We start from the raw sequence: 21,365 nt of genomic DNA, 5'->3' as shown, positions 1-21,365 counted from the left end.
GAATAGATCATAAATTTAATATTGGATGATTTTAACTATCTGGGAATTCAACAAACTAAATTCTAGGTTATGCTAAAAGCTCATAAAAATTACTAACTTACATAAATAGATTGTGTGTTCCAAATATATGTTCTCTAAAGCAGATAATATTATATGAATATCATAAGAAACCGTACGTTCGACACCCATGATATCAAAAGATGATAACTACACTAAGGAAGGAATACTACTGGCATGGTATAAAGAAAGAAGTAACATAATATTTGTCTAAATGCTTAGAATGTCAGCGAGTGATGGTAGAACACCAACATCCAACAAAACTGTTAAATCCACTACCCATGCTTAATTTGAAATGGGAAGTGGTCTCGCTTGATTTTATCACAGGATTACCAAAAAATAAGTGACAACATGATTTCATTAAGGTGGTAGTAGAAACCCTAAGTAAGGAGACACAGTTTATACCAGTACAATCTACCTTTGGAACTGCTCAGATTGGAAGCATTTTTATGAAGGAGGTGTTCTAACTAGTGGAATTGTAGGCATTATGGATAATGTGTTGTCCTTGATGGAAACCTACTTGATATCGATGTCAACATGATGAAAATGCAATATGAAACTAATGCTACAGAAATGATGAACATAGACATGAAAAATCAAAGAAAAATGGAAGTTGAATATGAAGTTTGGAAAGCATATGTAGATACTATGCATAAGGGTTGCGTACATACGTGGGTATTATGATGAAAAGTGACGTAGAAAATATGTACCATGGTAACTTGAATGCTAGGGGTCTTTACCATGGTATTGGCCCATAATAATGATTGCATGAATAATTATTTGATCCTATCAAAGAATACCGACATAATTACTAAGGGATTGACCTAAGGTGTTGACTAAGGCTAAAGATATATAAGGAGATGGAGATCGAGGTGTTATGTGTGCAAGTATTTTTCTCTCTATAAATGATTTGGTATGAAACAGGTGTGCACCATAGAATAACGAGAAGGCTCAGATCTGAAATATATTGACATGTATGCTTAGTTTCTTTACTTTCTACAAATTTTTAATATTGGTGAAACTATTATGTTATGATTAAACAACTTATTGATTATTTTGTAGCATTAATAGTCAAGGTTGTGGAAACCCCAACTGTGTTTGGAGAAAAAGTTTTCAGATCTATACGAAGGCATGTTTGGACATAATCGCGTACATATGTGGATCAACCTTTAAAGGGTTGCGTATATATTTTGCGAAATAATTTTTTAGTATGTGTAGATCTTTACGCTGGTGTTGTGCATGGTAAGCATGTACATATGCTGATATTCCTTATGAAGGTTGTGTACATAAAATAGGTTTTGATCTGCTAATAGATGTTTATAGATTTGATGATTGATGTTTACAGTTGATGATTCGTTTACTTGCTACTGTTTGTCAATGATGTATTTATTATGATTGAAGTGAGTTGGTTGAATTGTTCAAGTTTAATGGGAGGAAAATGTATGATTTGTAATTGGTTCAGAAATCTATGATTTATTCTATGATTAGTAGCTGGTGAAATGGTCTATGAATGTTTTGGTGATTTATGATTTGAGTGTTCAGAATTCTAAGAAACGTACAAATGTATTATATAGAGGAAGCATGTATATACGTAGGTTTTATTTAGTACAATCACGTATAAAATATGATATTTATTGTTTGTAATTGGGTTCTACATTTAGTGTCTTAATAGTTCATAATTTCAGTTGATTTACAATGTGACAATGTCTCAGATTCAATGCTTCAGTTTGAAAATTTGATGAAATGTGGCCTACAGGTTCATTTGATGATCGTTTGATAGGTGGATCTAGTTTGAAACATTATGGAAAGTGGTCCACAAGTAGCTAAGGGTAGCATCCTTCAAAACACGGTTAGGAGCCACCTTACGATAACAGTTCAGGGCATTGTAGTTCCCTTCCAGTAGGTGTTGGAGAATGAGAGAAGGTTGTAGCCTTCTCCAGGTGGGTGCATGCGTACTGGTTAGAGTTTGCACTAGTACAAGATTGTAAAAAGTTTTCTTTTATAATAAATGGAAAAGACAAAGATGACGACAACAGTGCTTTTCTCCCACATTGGTTTTCCACTTAAAATCATGGTGTTCATGTGTGATGATATGTTTCTTGTTTTTTATTGATCAATATGATATTTATTTTTTCTTAATTAATGAATAATGAAGTAATGATGCACTTATTAAATATGAGGAGTTAAAGAAATTAATGATAAATTAGTTATCTATGTATAAATTATGCAAATTATTTGTAAATCTACCTCTCAGACCATGTAGAAAATCTAACTGTAGACTAACCCGATAATGCAATATACCACAAAAAAATACTATAACCTACTTCTACTATCAATTTTCTTTGTAGAAGCTTAAAGATTGAGCATGATCGAGCTGAACACATATAACCAGAAGAAGAAGAATCAATGCACATGAAACACAAAAAATACTCAGGGGAAAGCCTGAGCTAAAAACGCCACTATCTATATTATCATACAAGGTGGAAATACATTAGAAATATACAAAGCCTTAGCTCTCACAGCTAGCCAGCTCGCAGTACAATCCTCCTAGATGCTCATAGGAAAACTTGGCTTCTCACAAGCCTTCTTCTCTACCCTCCAAGATCTTATTTCCTTACACAGTTCCTCTGGGATGATCTCCTTCACGTAGTGGAACACTGCTCTCACACACTTCTCTAACACATTGTCAGAACTACGCAATCCTCAAGGAACCTTAGCTTGATTGTTTGCATGAGTTCCCTTTATAGCAAAACACATGCAATTGATAGTACATCGTCCTTGACATTTAGCTCAAGTGGGTCTTTCTCATAATAGACATGTATGATTTATTGATGAGAGAATCTTTAGTTATCTGGAGTACACTGGTTGAGTGCATGCATGTATCAAATTACTGATAACTCACAATTAGTTCTTCAAACAGTTTGGAACTAATTTAACTGGACTTAACTTAGTAAACTGAGCTAACTAATTACAACTCAAATATAACTCAAACTTATCTCCTTAATTAAGGGATAATCTCCTTAATTTAAGGGATAACTCTTGCATGACTTTAGAAAGACTTCTAAGTTGAATTTATGCAACTAATTAATCCATAATGAATTAATTAATTATTTCCAAGCGGCTGGTGAGACTAAATTTGATTTTAATTCACAAATTTAATTTAAGGACAAATTAAAATTGGAATTTCTGAATTCTATTTTTATCATTTCTTATTGCTATCTTCAACACTTCCTCTCAAAAATAAAGGAATTCAACTCGATCCTAATCCAGAACCTTTGGAATGCTCTTCATGCAACACTTCTATCGAGTGTTGTAGCTCCAACATCTCTAGAAAACAAAAAACACCCAACCTGAATCAACATGATGCATATGTCATCAAAGTCTCTGACTGTTATTGCCTCTGTCAACTGAAAACTTTGCGCTTCTGCTAACTCCGCCTTTCTGCACTATTGTCAATCCTCCTCTGCACTCTTCAGTATTTGACTACTCTAGCCTCTGTCACTTTGATCTCTGACTTCTCTAGCCTCTATCACTTTGGGCTCCCGTAGCAAAGGTACGATCCATGAGATAAAACCTCTCAATGTACACTGCCTAATTTCAGCCTTCTTGAGACTATCACTTCACATCGCCCCACCTCACAGCTGGAGGTATGGCTCCATGTGATCCCTCTACCCACTTCTCTAATTGTCGCTCCTCCACAATTGTCTGAGAATTCTTCTCGGAATACATGTTGAGAGGTAATTTAGTTTCCCTATCAACCACCAAGTCTTTAACATTTGCCTTGTTCCTCAAGGCTTTACATGCATCTTGAACCTCAAGAGCCTATAGGTTCTTAACTTGTGAACCAGTCTGTTTCACCTATCTCATGGTGATGTGTCTAAAGAACGCCTTTTCTTTACTAAAGAAAAGATCATAGCCTTTGTCCTCGAACATCGTGACCGATACCAAGTTCTTCTTCAGTCGAGGCACATACTTCACATCTGTCAAGGTGTTAGGAGGTCCATGCTCCCTTTGAAAAGCAGCCGTGCCCACTCCTGAATCACTATAACTTTCGTCGTCACCCAACTCTATGCGCATCTTGAGGTCTTTGTTCTCCAAGGCACTGAATAAACTTTTATCGCTGGTTATGTGGACTGAGGCTCCACTGTCAAGATACCAAACACAACCCATCATCGATGACGCCATGGATGTGATGAGGGTAAAGTCCATTTCGAACTGAGAGGCTAATGCCTCACCCTATGATACTTCTGAGGATACCTTCTTGGACTTCTTTCATGGGAAATTAGTCGCATAATGTCCCATCTCAATCGAAGTAAGATATGAATTCAATTTGCACCTGCAATCCCGAACTTCAAAATTTGAATTCTCTTCTTCGTATATTGTTCACAACTCCAATAAACTTAGCTCTAATACCATTTAGAAATTCTACAAACTCTCTACAAATCTACCTCTAAGGCCATGTATAAAATTTGGCTGTAGATTAACCCGATAATGCAATATACGAAAGCAAAATACTATAACCTACTTCTACTATCAATTTGCTTTGTGGAAGCTTAAAGATTGAGCAAGATCGAGCTGAACACATATAACCAGAAGAAGAAGAGGCAATGCACATGAAACACAGAAAATACTCAGGGGAAATCCTCAGCTAAAAACCCCACTATCTGTATTATCATACAAGGTGGAACTACATTAGAATTATAGAAATCCTTAGGTCTCATAGCTAGCCAGCACTCAGTACAATCCTCCTGGATGCTCACAGAAAAACTTGGCTTCTCACAAGCCTTCTCCTCTACCCTCCAAGCTCCTATTTCCTTGCCTAGTTCCTCTGGGATGATCTCCTTCACCCAGTGGAACACTTCTCTCACGCACTGCTCTAACACACTGTGAGAACTGCGCAATCCTAAAGGAATCTTACCTTCACTACATGCATGAGTTTCCTTTATAGGAAAACACATGCAACTGATAGTACATTTTCCTTGACATTTAGCTCAACTGGGTCCTTCTCAGAATAGACATGCATGAGTTTTTTATGAGGGAATCTTCAGTTATCTTGACTACATTGGTTGAGTGCATGCATTCATCAACTAACTGATAACTCACAATTAGTTCCTCAAATAATTTGAAACTAATTTAACTGAACTTAAATCAATAAACTGAGCTAGCTAATTACAACTAAAATATAACTCAATCTTATCTCCTTATTTAAGGGATAAATCTTGCATGACTTCAAAAAGACTTCTAAATTTAATTTATCCAACTAATTAATCTATAATGAATTAATTAATTATTTCCAAGTAGCTGGTGAGAGTAAATTTAATTTTAATCACAATTTCAATTCAAGGACAAATTAAAATTGGAATTTCTGGATTCTATTTTTATCATTTCCTGTTGCTATTTTGAATAATTTGGATATACGTTGGTTGCATTAATCATAGTCATATAAATACACTTGTTTCCTTAATGAAAATAGCATACATAAATTATAATGAGAAATTGAGAAACTAAAGTGTGTAAGATATTGATTCACCCCCCCCATGTATTTTTCCTAATAATTGGTTTCATATTAGGTCCCTCAAAAGAATTTTGATCCCGTAAAGGGAGATACATCAAGATGAGGAATGAAGAGGGAGTATATTCTATCCATCCACCCTTATTTAATGGAACTAACTTGGTTTTTTGGAAAGTCAGAATGAGAGCATATTTGCAGTCACTTTGATCCAAACTTATGTAGGAATGCAACAAAATATAGAAATACATATATGCATAGAGATGCAACACAAATAAAACTTCATTTCATTAATATCAAAGAAATGAAATATGCTTACATATAAAAATGGAAATAATCTAGCACGAATGATGGTAGCTTATATCGGGAAGAGATGTGACTGCTACATGCCTCTGAACTATGTTATAATGAGGCTCGAAGGCCCATTTATTATTTAGAAAGAACTGAAAAACCATAATCATCCAAAACCCTAACCCTAGCAGATGAAGCACCAAACCTATGGGCCCCATTTGGGTGAATTGGTACATCAACTTCACAGGGTCGTAACTTTGGCATACGATCTATGTTTGACACGCACAATACCTCACTAGGAAGATCTATCTGAGGACTACATCTTTCGACTGAAAACATGAGTCAACATGAGTTAATGACTCATATATTCGTATTTTCCAAAAGAACGTCGTTTAGGGCATCAAAACGGCTCTCCAAGTTCAAGAGCCAAAAAACTGCTAAAATTAGTAAATTGTGCTACAATTAGGGAAACTGAAAAATTGAAAGAAACAATGGTGGTGATCCAATTGGAATAGGAAGGTAACCACCAATGTCCACTTGGATCAATCCTCCTGCCTTAGGGAGCAAGTTTCCCCATTGTGTTTGGTGCCTCCATGAGATAGTGAAACTTTTGTTGAACTTGGTCCCTAGTGAGCGACTTGCCTTGGTGTACGAGTTGGACAACCTTGACAACCCGATACAGTTGTGTCTATTGTTAGTGAACATCCTTGATCTATTTGTCCATGATCTAATGAGTTGTGTCCAATTCCATGCAGTATGGGTTTAACTCTATTGGTGTGATTTGTTCTGCAATGTTTGATGTGTCCAATAATGGTGGAAAGTATGGTCAAAGGGAGTCGAGATTGAAAACTGGGTGCATGCGAAGGATTGGTGGAATTTTGAGATTGAAATCATTTTCCCATACAACCTTAGTGATGGCGTTAGCTTGATATCAAAGTGGGTGAAGCTTGTGGTGGGGCCCAATGTGGTGCTCCATGTACAAATGTAACCAAAATTGTCGCCCACCTAGAACTTGTGTGGCACCTGATGCTGATTAGGACATTGCTTGTGCTTAAAATTGAATTTGTCAAATATGTCATGGACCTACTAATGGGTGTGATGAATGTGCTCAATGAAGTTGTTAGCCCTGTCAACTTCAGATTGGACATGAGTTGAATTTGTCAAAGTAGCTAAAATTGATATGGCCACATCAATGGGACATAGTGACTAGAATGCCAATCCCACCAGAAAAGGGTTGTGTCTAGTTGAGCTATGGAGGGTTGTATTGTTTCTCTGCCAGACATAGGAGAGCCATTCATCCCATATGTGTGGATGCTTCGAGTTGTAAATGTGCAAACGACATAGATCATCATGTTGACGATGTCTATTTGACCATCAGTTTGGGGGTGGAACGTTGTGGACTTAGTGATCTTGGTATCCAGCATCGACTAGAGACTTGAAAAAAATGTACTTAGGAACTTTTTGTTCCAATCTAAGATAATAAAATGTGGGATCCCAAAGTGTACCCACACCCATTCGAAGAAGAGCTTAGCAATGGCTTCTATTATGATATTCTTCTTACAAGGAACCATAATGACCATCTTAGAGAATATGTTAACGACCATGAAAAGACAGTCATTGCCATGCTTAGTAGAAGGAAAGCTTGATATGTAAACCATGGAAATGGATTCCCAAGGTTGAATAGGATTAGGCATAGGAGTATATAGGTGTTGCTTCTTGATGGTCAAATTGGAAATAACGTAGGAAGTGTAGGACCTAATGTGCTTCCCAACATCATGTTGGAGGTTTAGCCAACAAAATACTTCTGCAACACTGCCACTATTTTCTCTACCCCAAAATGTGCGACGACCCGACTGTACTGCACCTCCCAAATCATCTTGGCATGCCTGCTTGAAGGAACACAAATATGTCCTAGGTGGCATAACAATGCATCCCGAAGGTGAAAATTTGGAACTTTCTTGCCTTATAGGGGTGTTTGATGTGTGTTGCCAAATTCTAGACCGCTCTTGTAAAGATGCGGCCACCTCGCAGTCTTGTGCCCACAAGAGTCGAGCAAAGTGGTCAGTGCCATGATCGGAAGTCATCTGAGGTAGTCTATAATTTCATTGGTGCTTCCCTTCTTGTACTTAATCTTCAAATGGAATTGTTGCAGGTATGTGGACCATTTCTGATGGTGATCATTCTGTGACTTCCCTTGTGGCTATGTGAACTATAGGGGTCGGTGGTCTGTGTGGATGACCGCTTCCTCCCTTAAAATGTAATGATTCCATTGTTGGAAGGTCTGGACAATGGAATACATCTCTTTATCATAGGTGGGATATTTTTGGATTGTGTCTAAAAGTGTCTCATTGTGACATGCCACCGGATGCCCTTACTGAGTAAGAACGACACCAATAGCATAGTCAGAGGCATTTGTCTCAATCTCAAATGGTTTTCGCAGGTTCGGTAATGTGAGTAGTGGTGCAGAGTAGAGTCAATGTTTCAATTCAGGAAAATCCTTCTACTGGGATTCAAACTAAAATAACTTTTCTTTCTCTCCTCCCTTGGTGAGTTGACTCAAGGGCCAAGTGATATGAGAGAATCCCAACATGAGCATGTGGTAAACATTGGCAAGGCCCAAAGAGATGTGCAGCTCTATTATAGTGGTTGGGGCTGGCCAATCCTGAATGTCTTGTATCTTGGCTGGGTCTAGATGCACATTGTGTTCATCAATAATGTACCCTAAGTATTGAACCTGGGTCATACCAAAAGTGCATTTCTCAAAATTGGCACACAACTTGTGTTTCCATAGGGTTTGGAGGATCTGTCAAATATGGTGGAGGTGCTCTTCCCAACTCTGGTTGAAGATCAGAATGTCATCCAAATAAACAACCACGAATGACTTTGTGAATGGTCACAAGATGTCGTCCATCAACTTCATGAAGGTTGTGGGGGAATTTGTCAACCCGAATGAGATGACCAACCATTTGAAAAGGTCGTCCTTCGATTTGAAGTCAATCTTCCACACATCGGAGGGTTCAATCGATACCTTTTGATAACTAGACATCAAGTCAATCTTGTTGAAATATTTGGCCCCCTTAAGCTGGTCTAGAAGGTCATCAATCCATGGGATTGGATACCTATTTTGAGAAGTGATCCTTTTGAGTGCCTGATAGTTAATACAGATTCTCCAGGTCCCATCCTTCTTCTGTACCAACATGATTGGGCTCCCATAGGGTGATGAGCTTGTTATGATTTTCCCTTTCTTCAAGGACTCCTAAATCTACCTCTTGACTTCATTGTTCTCCAAAAGAGAGCGTCAATAGAGTGATCCATTAGGTAATGGTGTGCCCGCAGCCAGATCGATGGAGTGCTTGACCTTATAGTGTAGAGGTACACTTATAGGTGAGGTGAAGATATCCCTATACTCCTCCACAACCTTGCACATCTGTTGTGGTCGTGTGGAAGATCCATGTCTGGAGGCCATGGCCACAATCTGATTTTTTCCCCGAGGGCGAATCATAATGAAAACAAATTTCCTATTTTTGGAAATGATCTTACTACATTGCTTCATAGTGATCAAAGAAATTGAGGTAGGAGGTGCTACCCTCGGTATCCTGTACAACTTATCACCCACAGTAATAATAAAAGCGTGAGGCCTAGGCTGATACATCATGTCACTCCGAAAAGTATGGTTGGCCTAATATTACATCACAAACTTTAAGAGAAGAAATATCACATAGTACCTCTTCCATGAAGGGATGGATGCTATAGAGAAGGTGAAACTAATGGTTGACACAAAGACCCTTCACTTGGTGAAGCCACCTGATTGTTTACAGATGTGGGTGTGGTGTGCTCGGTAGGCCCAACTGCTTCATGACCTCGGATGAAATGATGTTCTTTTGGCTCTTGCTGTAGATAATAAACAACAACATGGGACCCTTCACCCACATTTGTGAGTGGAAGAGCCTCTCCCCTTCCTCTAGATCTTTGAACTCATCCTTTTGGATCTTGGTGGTGGAAATGGTGACACTAAGCTTTGCTTCGGTAATATACTTCCCTTTTTCATTCCCCTTATTAGTTTATGGCTTAGAGTTAGAACGTGCATCTGATTTGGAAGCCTTTAGCTCGGCCACCAATGACTACTTAGCTTGGCACTCACCTGTGTTGTGAGTGGGGCTCTTATGGAAATCACACTATTTCCTTATGTCCTTATTTATCTTCGTGGCATTGTTCTTCGCTTGCGGCTTCGGAAGGTTGTCCTGGGCCTTACCACCTTGGCTTTGTGCTTTTTTTGTGGCTTGGGGAACCTTTCCCTTGCTCTGGATTCTTAGATCCAAAGTCTCGCTTCTTTTGTTTAAATGTTCGCTTAACCTTGACAAAGTATCGATAGGTGATGCCAAGAGAGGATAGTTCCAAGAACTCCATCTCATCCTTGATGTTCTTGTGTAGACATCAGTAGTACTTGAGTACTCATTTTTCAGGATGTTTGATAGGGTTTTGATAACAAAATCCACCTCTGACTCAATTATTATGTTATTTAATTTTTCACTATCGAGGCCATGGATTAGGGTTTCGATGGTTTCTTCGGGTTGCACACTTTTCATCTGGTTTCAACCTTTCGCTAAATCTTGAACCTTTGGGAGTTTGGAAATGGCATGGGTTACTTAAATTGAAGCCATTAGTACATATATTCTTGAGGTTTATGATGAATGTGTGGAATTTTTTTGCAGTGTCAGCTAGTTTTAGTTTTTGCAATTCTTTCAAGAGCATAAGGAAGATGTGGCCAAGGATTTTGATGCTTCATTTTATGGCCATAAGGACAATGTAATAGAATTCAATATGAATATAGATGTTTATTTCATAGTTAAGGCGGCGGGCCTCCCTATTGATGGTGAAATTTGGTCGAAGAATTGTAGGGTTCATGACATTCCTTAGAGGAAGTTGTTGCTGAAGAAAGAGTAAGCATATGATATTATTGGTATTCCAATAACCTATTTAAAACTTAAATGGTAGAATCTAGATTTGTTTTTCCGAAGATATATTACTTGCGAGGGACATTATTGTCTTGTTTTGTTGGTATCACATAAGGCTACTAATGGTATTTTTAGGTTATAAATTGAATTTGTCTTACATCCTGCATAGGAATTTGGCCAAAATGTCCTCTATATACCAAAAGAAATGCCAAAATGTGAAGCATTATCTTATCCACCATAGTCTTATTTCCATCCTGGGAAAATGTCAACTGGTTGAGCTAGGAGAGAATTGGGATTTGTTTTTAACATGAAATCATTTTGATAAAACTATGCTTTTCTGCAAAAACTTATTCTCAAATTCCCTTAGAGATTGACTTTGTTCAAGATAAGCCTCCATGATTCCCTGTATGTGATGTCATGCACTCAGACAATCTTGATTTTAGGCATGAAACCCATTTTTTTTTTCAGAAGAGGCTAGGGATTTAAAGTTCAAAGTTGTTCCTCTTCGCCAAAGACCTCAAAATACTCCTATTGGGTAGGATATGGTGTAACATAAATCTAAAAGAATGGGAAGATCAAACGTTTCCAAGGTGAAACCCTATTCTGAACTTCCCCGAAACTTGCATGTGAAAATACAGAGAATCATCAAAAACAATATGATTCTCATATCAAAGTTAAGTTAATTAACATCAAAATATCTAGGATATGGTGCAATAAATACAAGGTTTCTTCCGAGGGTAATTGTCTCGATCTTGAGACTACTATAGAACCCCAATCTAAAATGCCTAAACCAGAATCTTCAATAAATTGTCATATCCTTGACAATGTGAATACCACTCCAAAAATGGAAAATAAAATTGATAAAACTACCTTAGAGGCTTTCCTCAATCTTTATTGGTGCGAGCAATTTCTTTTTACCTTCTCAAATCTTAATTGCCAAATTGATTTCATCACCAAGGAAAATGAGATACTCAAGGCTTCCGGTAGGCTTAATGAAAACCCCTATTATTTTGTTTTCTTTCCAGTTTTTACATTAAGGAACTAAAAAAGAAACAATTATATATACTAATACTTTCTATCTCTTGCTTTGCCAAGACTTAAAGAAAGAAAGGAACAACAATAAGTGATATTTCTTTAAATGATTGTATATCTTCCTCAATGACCAAATAATAAAACAAATTAGTGACCAGAACATAATCAATAATTAAAAAAAAAATTATCGCTTGTTGTAAGAACACTTTAACACACTTATAATCATCGAGGTAAATGAATATCATAAAGTTGATATATTCATCTTAGAACACTAGTTAATAAATATAAACAGGTGGAAATAATCAACAAAGAAATGCAATTGAAGGAATTGCTTGCCATAGAATGAAACCATCTAACAAACAACTCATAGATTTCGTAAATCAAAATATTCCAGAAAATAGCTACATGTGCATGGAAAGGAAACCGATCAAGAAATAAAGTGATTGAAAACGAAACTATAAGCTTGCATTGATATTATCCAATAGTCATAATTAAAAGGGAACTTCTTTGTTCAGAGAAAGGGAACTTCTTTGTTCAGAGATACATTAGTTCCCCTCTAATTCTATAGGTATCCCTCCTCAAAATGATCATGTTTCTAACCAACTAAGAACATAAATCTATTTGTTTACAAAAATAATAATTGCTCATTGTTCTCAGGTCTCTCAGCCATATTACCAAGTAATAAGAACTCAACAAGATAAACTAATTGGAGATCCTTTTCTGTCATCTGCATAAAAAGTGGAGGTAACCAACAGTAATTCTAGCCAACACAATCACCTGAAAGAAATTAAAAGAAATAAGTTATAAAGATAGAAATAACGACCTTTTCTTTTAGCTTTAGAAAATGAAAGTCAAAATAATCCTGCCTTGGCATTTTTAACAACTGCAAGACATTAACAAAAGACCCTTATATAGAATCATCAAAATCTAGAGAGATTATGGCTTTGACTATGATCTAAGCATCAAAGACTTGTGACGTATTAACTGAAGTGCTGGAATTCTGTTGTTTGGGGTTTTCATTAAGCCTACAGGAAGCCTTGAGTTTTTGTCATCTTCATAAAACTAATAGGAGATCCTTTTTTTTCTTCATGAAAAGTGGAGGTAACCAACAATAATTCTAGCCAACACAATAACTTGAAAGAAATTAAAAGAAATAAGCTATAAAGATAGAAATAATGTGAATAGGTTCGTTACAAAATATAAGATTCTATAATGACCTTTTCTTTTAACGTTAGAAAATGAAAATCAAAACAATCATACCTTACCGTTTTCAACAACTGCAAGACATTAACAAAAGACCCAGAGAGATTATGACGTCGACCTTGGAGGAGTTGACTATGATCTGAGCATCAAAGACTTGTGACGTATTCACTGAACTGCTGGAATTCTGTTGTTTTGGGTTTTCATTAAGCCTATAGGAAGCCTTTCTGTGTTTAACTTCCAAAATAATTTTCTTGTATTGTGGCAATTACTTGTTCTAATCTTAATTATATTAAGAAGTGATTTTTTTCAAATTAGGAACAAAATTTAGTTTTCACGCCTAACTGTACTTTGCAATTGATTTTGAATATTATCATTCTTTCTTTTGAGCTACTTACAGTATGTTCTGGCATTATTCTATTAATATACCATAATGTTGTAAATATTGTATGATATCCTCACCTTGTAAGATTAGTTATTGGATTAATTATTTTAATTTTAATTTATATATAAAATATATAAATTAGAATTATTTATACGTTATAGCTCACTTATAGTGTTTGATCGTTCTTGTTGTTTTTTATATTGAATTAATGTTGTTATGCTTCACTTAGTAAAAAAAAGATAACTTTAGTTTAGTCAAAACATAACTTAGGATAGATATATTTTAGGTTACTGTAGGATAATTGTAATTTAGATTAGGATTAGTTTTTGTATTCAATCCTTCATCAAAAGAAAGGATCCATGGCTAATGAATTAATTAAACCCATAGAGGCTAGCTATCACAAATGTCTTGGGATATTAAAAAGCCTCAATTTATGCTACACCTCTTTTGTTGACTTAGGCGTGCAAATTCCCACATCAACAAGCCCTTCAACTACTCAATTATAACTTCTTGTTCCTAAAATTTTCCAAACATTGTGCTCGTGAGAATTTAGAAGTGGAGTAATTGAGTGTTATATTTAGTTAGAGTGAGTGAATGTGGATCTAATGTAAATTGTGTCTATGTAATATTGACCACCATATCATATTACTTTAATACGTTATCATAGAAATCTTGTGAGAATTTGTGATGAAATTGTCATTTCATTAATTATGCTACCAAAAAGAAATGCTTTTTTACATAAGATATGTGTACTACATTGATTTTAGTATTTACCAATTAAAAAAAAAACTTGGGTGCAAGACACTAGAAAAAGGTCTTAGAGTAATGATTATTCAAAAGTGATTCCCATTGGCACTCAGTAATGATCAAATTTGTGAGAGAAATTTGGGAAATTTTATCTATCGCAAATTAATAATGGACATCCTTCATGTCATTATAACTTTGCACTTATATATTTATTTAAAGAAATTATAGATAAAGGATGACCATCGTAATTGATGTATTTCTTGCAACAACTATTATCATTCCTATAGTAGCACAAGCATGTCATTAACATATTAGCTTCAAAAGGCTTGATAGAAATGGTTATTTAATGGAATAGAGTAATGACTCTTAATATGCCAATAAATAACATGATAGGCATAACAAATCTCATCGCATATGTAATGTACCCGACTCCCTAATCCCTCGTTAGGGTTTTGGGATCTATCTAATGCCAAGTTTGAAGGGTAAATATCAATATTGGTTTATTAAAATTCTCCTTCCTTTAAGTTTTTCAAATCTCATTTCCATGGTTTTCATCCTCTTCTACTCATCTGGATATTTCTAGTGATATAAATCTAATCTATTTTGAGTTCGATATGGAAAATTATACCCATTTGAACATTTTTCCTTCAAGGTCACATCAACGTCCATACTAAACCACTTGTTACAAATGTGGTATTCATTTTCTCACACATTACAATCATGCCTTGTTCTACAAAATTCCACGATGGATTATCCATAGCATTATCTATTCTATCATCTCTTAGGCACCTCAAAAACATTACTCAGTTTATAATTATTTATATGATTTCTCTCCGACGTAATAATGAGACATTATTTAATGGATCTCAACCTCTTCGTCAACTTCTACCACCTAATGGACTTAGTTATGTTACTATTGGCCCATAAACCTGACATTTTCTTTAGTTTTAGCAGATGTCTGATTCTGAACATGCCAATACGTTAGCATGCTTCAACCCTATGATGAACCATGATCTCTATCAATTAACAGGGGTTTAGATTTTTAAGTATCAAGGGTTTAACACAAATATAGTGGCCCAAACCTCTTGGTAGCTTGACACCTGATAGACAACCTCTAGGAATCTAATAACCATGTTTATTAGTGCCTTTGTTTCCATGTGGCCACAACCTTAATGTTTTTTTGCACTCTAATACACATAATCTTGCCACAACAATTGGTATTTTTACACCATACCACCTCCATCTCGCTTCGCATCATCTCCATTTTATCCCCACGTTATCTCCACATCATATTTATGCCAACACTACATCAATGCCGCATCAACATATGGCACGTCATGACCCTTATCTCAGATTGAATTATATAGAGGAAATTCATTGTAGGAGGGTATAAATGTCATAATGTATGAATATCCAACACCATAATTCCTTGACATCCATCATTTAAAAACTAAAACTATCCATCAATAGTAATTAACGATCAATGCTAGATTTTATTATTATTGGAGAATTTTGCTCATTATTGCCTAGAAAATTCCAAACACCCTATCTCTTAATATCCCAATTGGTAACTTGATGGGTCCTCAATGCTTCTCATCTCCTTTAACTATGATATAATGCAAGATTCTCCAATATTGGAGATTCTAAAGCGATGGTCAAATGCATGACCCCCAAAGGTGAATAACCTGATACATTGATAGTATTACATCATATGTCCAAAAATTCATTTGGATAGCTCTTAGTCATGGCCCCTGTGTCATTCTTACTACTATGAGTTTATCCCATGGCCTTCTCATCCCCAAATTTAGTACAACACTAAGGGACTCCAACCTCATATTTCTCTCCAATTGTACTGTCCCTTCTTGCTGAGAAACATTTGATGACACTTGGAGAGGGTGATTTTGACACAGTGCTATAAAGATTATGCATGTTAGGCTTATGTATATGCTTGTATGTTATAGACTTAGATTAGGTCACATGATTTCTATGTTCTTATGATAAAGACTAATTTTAGTAGGACTTATTTTGGTTTTCTCTTTTGGTATCCTAGTTCTGACATAGGTGTATGAGATGGATGGTGATCCAGGATTCATACACATAGATCCATGGATGATCATGGTTATGTGGAACATATGGTTAATGATGATTTATCGATGATACATGATTTATATGATTATATATGCTTAACCGTGTACTCAGCAGAATGTGGTAGGGTACTTAGCCATTGCCAACAAGAATGCTCAAGATATCAATGACTACGGGAGGTCAGCCCAACTTATAGTCAAGAATTCACATTATTCCCAAGCAGTTGAGAACTAGCATGCATGGACAGTCTGGTTGACCAGTGACACCCGGGACCGAGGAAACTTGACTTACATGCATGCATGAATTAATCTTCCTGGAATAGCAAGAGGTAGCATGAAAAAGGCATACCATGATTCAAGGAGCTATTTTTAGTAGTTGGGGGTTACATGCAAAGTTGTTTTAGAAGTTTCGCTCCAAGTGTCGCTTTTTCCTAAATTTATGGCATGCGTGTCTTGAGACAAAAATTAGTTATTCGATGCATTAGATCTCATTCAATCACATCAATATTGGAGCTCTTACATTCCACATCACATCCAGGACTCTTCAACACATCTGTCTCAGCTATTCACGGGTAAGTGGCCTCAACTTGTGTTTTTCAGCATTTTTGTCGCCTTTTGTGTATTCACTTGTGTGAATGTTGTTCACTTGATTTATTTGAATGCCTACTGTCATTTACATATATTCTAGCTTGTCCTAGCTCTATTTTAGTTTTTGTTTCTATCTCACTTTCATCACATAAATGAAACTATTTTGCACGGCCGTTCGCCCAACCTATGAATGACCTCACCCACATGCATGTTGACCTATTTTCTCAATCATGTATTCATGTTTTGCATGCATTGTCTATCACTTCTTCTATCACTTAGTGTCGCCATGCATTTCATCAACTTACTTGCTTTCATTTTCCTGTCGATGAGTCGGGCCAACCTCGGCCTGGTCTCTGCCTTCACCAAGGCTGCATTACACAATCTAAAGAAGGAAGGCTCACCTTCATCTCTATATTTGTGCATTTCGGCCCAACACTGGCCTCGTGGACTGAATTGCACATTTTTGGAGGTCAGTGGTTGCCTGGCCCATAAAATTGCACAAATTTTCCCCTGGGCCAGTAGTCCTTCCCAGCTGGGATTTCTCATTGCGCAATCCGAACAAGCAACTGCCTGACTGGACTGTGCATTGCATAGTTTCACCAGTAAGTGAGTCTCTCAGTAGCCCAGACTGTTCCTTGTGCAGTCTTGGTAGTGAGTCTCCTGACCTCCCGGTCGAAATTGTGCAACCTTCATGATCATTCACCCAGGTATGTTTCAAGTCAATTCTCATGTTCATTTTGGTTTTCGACTGACAGATTGCTTGCTATGAGTGTTTCCATGTCACCAAGTATCACAGGTGTTCATCTGCCTCTCAGCAATACAGGTACAATGGTTTCCAAGAGAGAAGAGATGAAGGCACCATTCAGAGCACGCTTGGGGTTACAGTCGATTAAGTTTCCATGGGCTTACCTACTCACGAAGACATCAAGTTGTTTGTGGGCAAGGACATCAAGCAACATCATCACAGTGAGCAACATCATGAACAATAGTTGAAGGAAACATACCGAATGCAACGAACGTAGCAAATGAAGCAAACACAATGAATGCAAGAGGAAGGTTGTTGACAACATAAAGGCAGAGCAAAGTTTCAAGATCAAGTAGATCCATTGATAATGAAAAAATCTTTTGAGAATCAGGCTATGAAGTGACAATGCAACATGAAGATCGCGTGAAGGCAGAAGATGGAACAAAGAAGGAGTTTCATCTGCCGAAGCAGCAACTCAGGAAGAACATGAAGCTGCATGGAAAATCCAATGAGGTGCAGCAGGAACACCAATAGCAGTGGATTCAAAATGCACTCACATATGTAACCATACCAGTACAAGTTAAGGATTCATCCCAGCAGCCAACACAAAGCAAACATGGTGAGAATTTTTGTTGATTGCATGCAAAGGATCCAGCAACATGCATGTCATTGATCACACATATGAAATCCAACCCATTCGACACACTCACCAAGGCAAGGAAAAGAAGAAAGTCCAACTAGGGCTAAACGTACACTTCGGCAAGTTGATGCGCATGACCACCAAAACACACTTGAACATCATCATAGAAACCATGTATTAGTGTGTTTCCAGTTCAACTGTACCTAAGAATACCATGCGCATATTGGAAGACAAGTTAAATGAAGTGGTTCAACCAATGCACCAGTTGCAACGAAGGCAAGAGTTCACTTCAGCAAGATGTCACCTTGAGGTGCACGCACACCATCATGGACAGCGAAGATTGGAATCAGCTCACTAGCTTCACCATAACATGCATGTCAAGTTGGTCTCACCATAGCAGATCGAGTGTCAATGATGGCTTCCAAGGCTTGCTGAAGCCATGTTGTCTCACATGAGTACATGTGCACTGTAATGTTGAGTGATGTCAAGTGTAAGTCGAGTGTCAATAGTAGTATGTCACAGTCATAGAGTAGGTGAAGATTCATGAGGGTAGTTGAACTGTCAAAAAGGGAATGTCAACGGTCACTCCACCCTTTGCTATAAATAGTTCCTCATAACTCATTGTATAGGCTTTTTGTCAGCCAAGCTTCTACTAAGACTTTCTTCAAGAAGGCTTGGACAATATTGTAACGTGCCTTGGCTTCTCCACTGCACGGAGCTAGTACATCTCTTTGGAGGAGCAAGCGGATGTGGTTGTAACGTTCTACTGATAGGGCCAACATGTTTACATGGTGTATTGTATGATTGTAACTTACAATTCTTTATATAATAAAAGCTAGCACATTTTCGTGCATATGTTGTTATTGTAGTTAGACAGATCTGGTTGCCTTAATGATATATGTTGTTTAACTTACGTGCTTTTGTATGAACTGATTCACAAGCAATTACATGAATTTTGTTGTTAATGTGTTTCATATGTTGTTAATGATGTCATCGCCCGTGTCAACTATTCTATCGAACACTAGATAGACCATTCTTTGGACCTTGTTATATCGACCATCACACTCGTCTGATACTAATCCATGATTGTTGTTCAGGTTATCTTATCTTGTATGTTGGGACCGCAACATCTGTGTCGGCTTCTCTGCCGGAAGTTGTGCATGTCCTTTGTGTTGTGTGTTCCTAGAAAACTTGGGACTAATCCCTTTCAACTTGGAACTCACCTTCACCTTCCTCTCCCTTTGAAGTTTTTGAACCTCTCATACTCATTCCTTAACTCAATTGATCAGTCACAACCTTGCTACTGACAAAGTTATCTTACTTGCCTCTGTGTGACGTCATGGTCAATGCATTACCTTACGACCCACTACTCGTACTCGACCAAATAGTCTGAGGTCTAATTGGGAATTCTTACCAAGGAGATCCCCTTAACATGTTGGTGAGTCCAACACCATCAACATTGTGGTCCTAGAAGGAGGACTTGATGGAAAGTAGTGTCCTCTCATCTAGTTTTAAGCCTTTTCATATCTTTCATGAAATATTGCATTCTTGTTCCCCTGAGGTGTTTCTCGAATTGTGAAGATGTCTCCATTTCGGGGAAGCTTTTCAATCTCTTGCCCACTCACATGTATGATGGTGAAGGCGAAGTGGCCTAGCATGAGCATGTGCATAACATCCTTTCCATGATTTTTGAGGAAGATGAGTTTACTGACGAACAAGAGACTTCGTGAATCCCCATTTTGTTGGGTGCTCAACCTACTGACTGACACCATGCAATCATGTGAGCACTTCTGTGATCTTATTGAAGACACCTTCTATCATTTTGATCCAAACAATATTGACCGGAAACTGTTACAGCAACGAAGGGCTCCACATGAATCTGTGATTGATTTTTGGCAGTGCTTCCGTGACTTACAGTTTCAAGCTCCAAAGAGCTAGATGAAGTTCGCTTATCTTTGGGACCAATTCAATTATTATCTTAAGAAATCTACCAATCCCGAGAGAAATCTTGATTTCAAGCCTCACTCAACCTTCTTCGTTGATGGAACTGCGCAATCCCATGTGGCAGTAGGCATTGTCTCAACAGACTGTCCGCCTCACTTTCATTCAATAGTTCCATCATCGCCTAGTGATGCTGAGGATCATGTTCACACATTTGTTCATTCTTCACACCCCCCCAACATCACTCCACTTAATTTTCACAGAGAGTTGGTTGTGAGTCCTTCGAGATCCCATATGCATTCTTTCTTTCGACCTCCTTCTTCGCACTCAGGTGTTCCTTTAGATGATGTTGCCTTGTATTCGTCCATTCCAGACTCTTAACTTATTATGAATGAGGAAAAAACCACTGACAGAGTTGGTGTTGCACAACCAACATGCGTTGTCATTCATGAAGAGTATGAGTGGGAGCTTGAACATCAACAATCGGTGAAGGATGACTCCCTTCCATCTGAGCCCCCTCTTTTCCTTCCTACCTTCTTTGGTGAACCTGCCATCCATGATTTTGTATGTGTGCCTTCATCTACGGATGCACCCATTATTGATCACTCGTAGGACTCACCGGATGCTAGTCCATCATTCGACAATGGAGAGGATAAGTTATTCATTGAAGGTCCACTTGATCCTTCATCTTCCTTTTCCAGAAACACAGAGGATGAGTTCGTTTGCTTTTCATGTACCCTCTCCTTGATTCATTTAATCATGACGATGCCAAAGAATTCATTGGTTTTTCTAATTGTGGCGGTCATGGTCCATTTTCTTCCATTTTTTATCATGATCACGAACCTATCAAGTTGATCTTTCAAAGCCACTGATTTATGATGATCTACCTAATGATGAAGTTGATACACCCAAGACTATCGAGGCACTTCAGGCGAGCTGATGTTATGTCAGGTCCTCACTCTCTTTGGGTTAGCCTCACTTCCGATCATGAAACTGTTCAATCACCCAAGGCTCCTCATCACTCATCTGTATGCATTGAATATCCATCTCACACGCATATCACACTTCCTCCACTCGAACTACACAATCCCATTGCTCATGCATTGGAGGAGTCTTACATTGTAAGAACTCGTGCACAACGCAAGTTATCTCTATTTCTTTAGTTTGCTTGCATGTCTGATTCAAGAGTGT

This window comes from Pinus tabuliformis, chromosome 1_2 (assembly GCF_031772625.1).
Source record: "Pinus tabuliformis cultivar Carrire ecotype Pingquan chromosome 1_2, CPIR1, whole genome shotgun sequence".
Classification (NCBI taxonomy): domain Eukaryota; kingdom Viridiplantae; phylum Streptophyta; class Pinopsida; order Pinales; family Pinaceae; genus Pinus; species Pinus tabuliformis.
The sequence above is the reverse complement of the archived record's forward strand: the minus strand, read 5'-3'. Positions refer to the sequence as shown.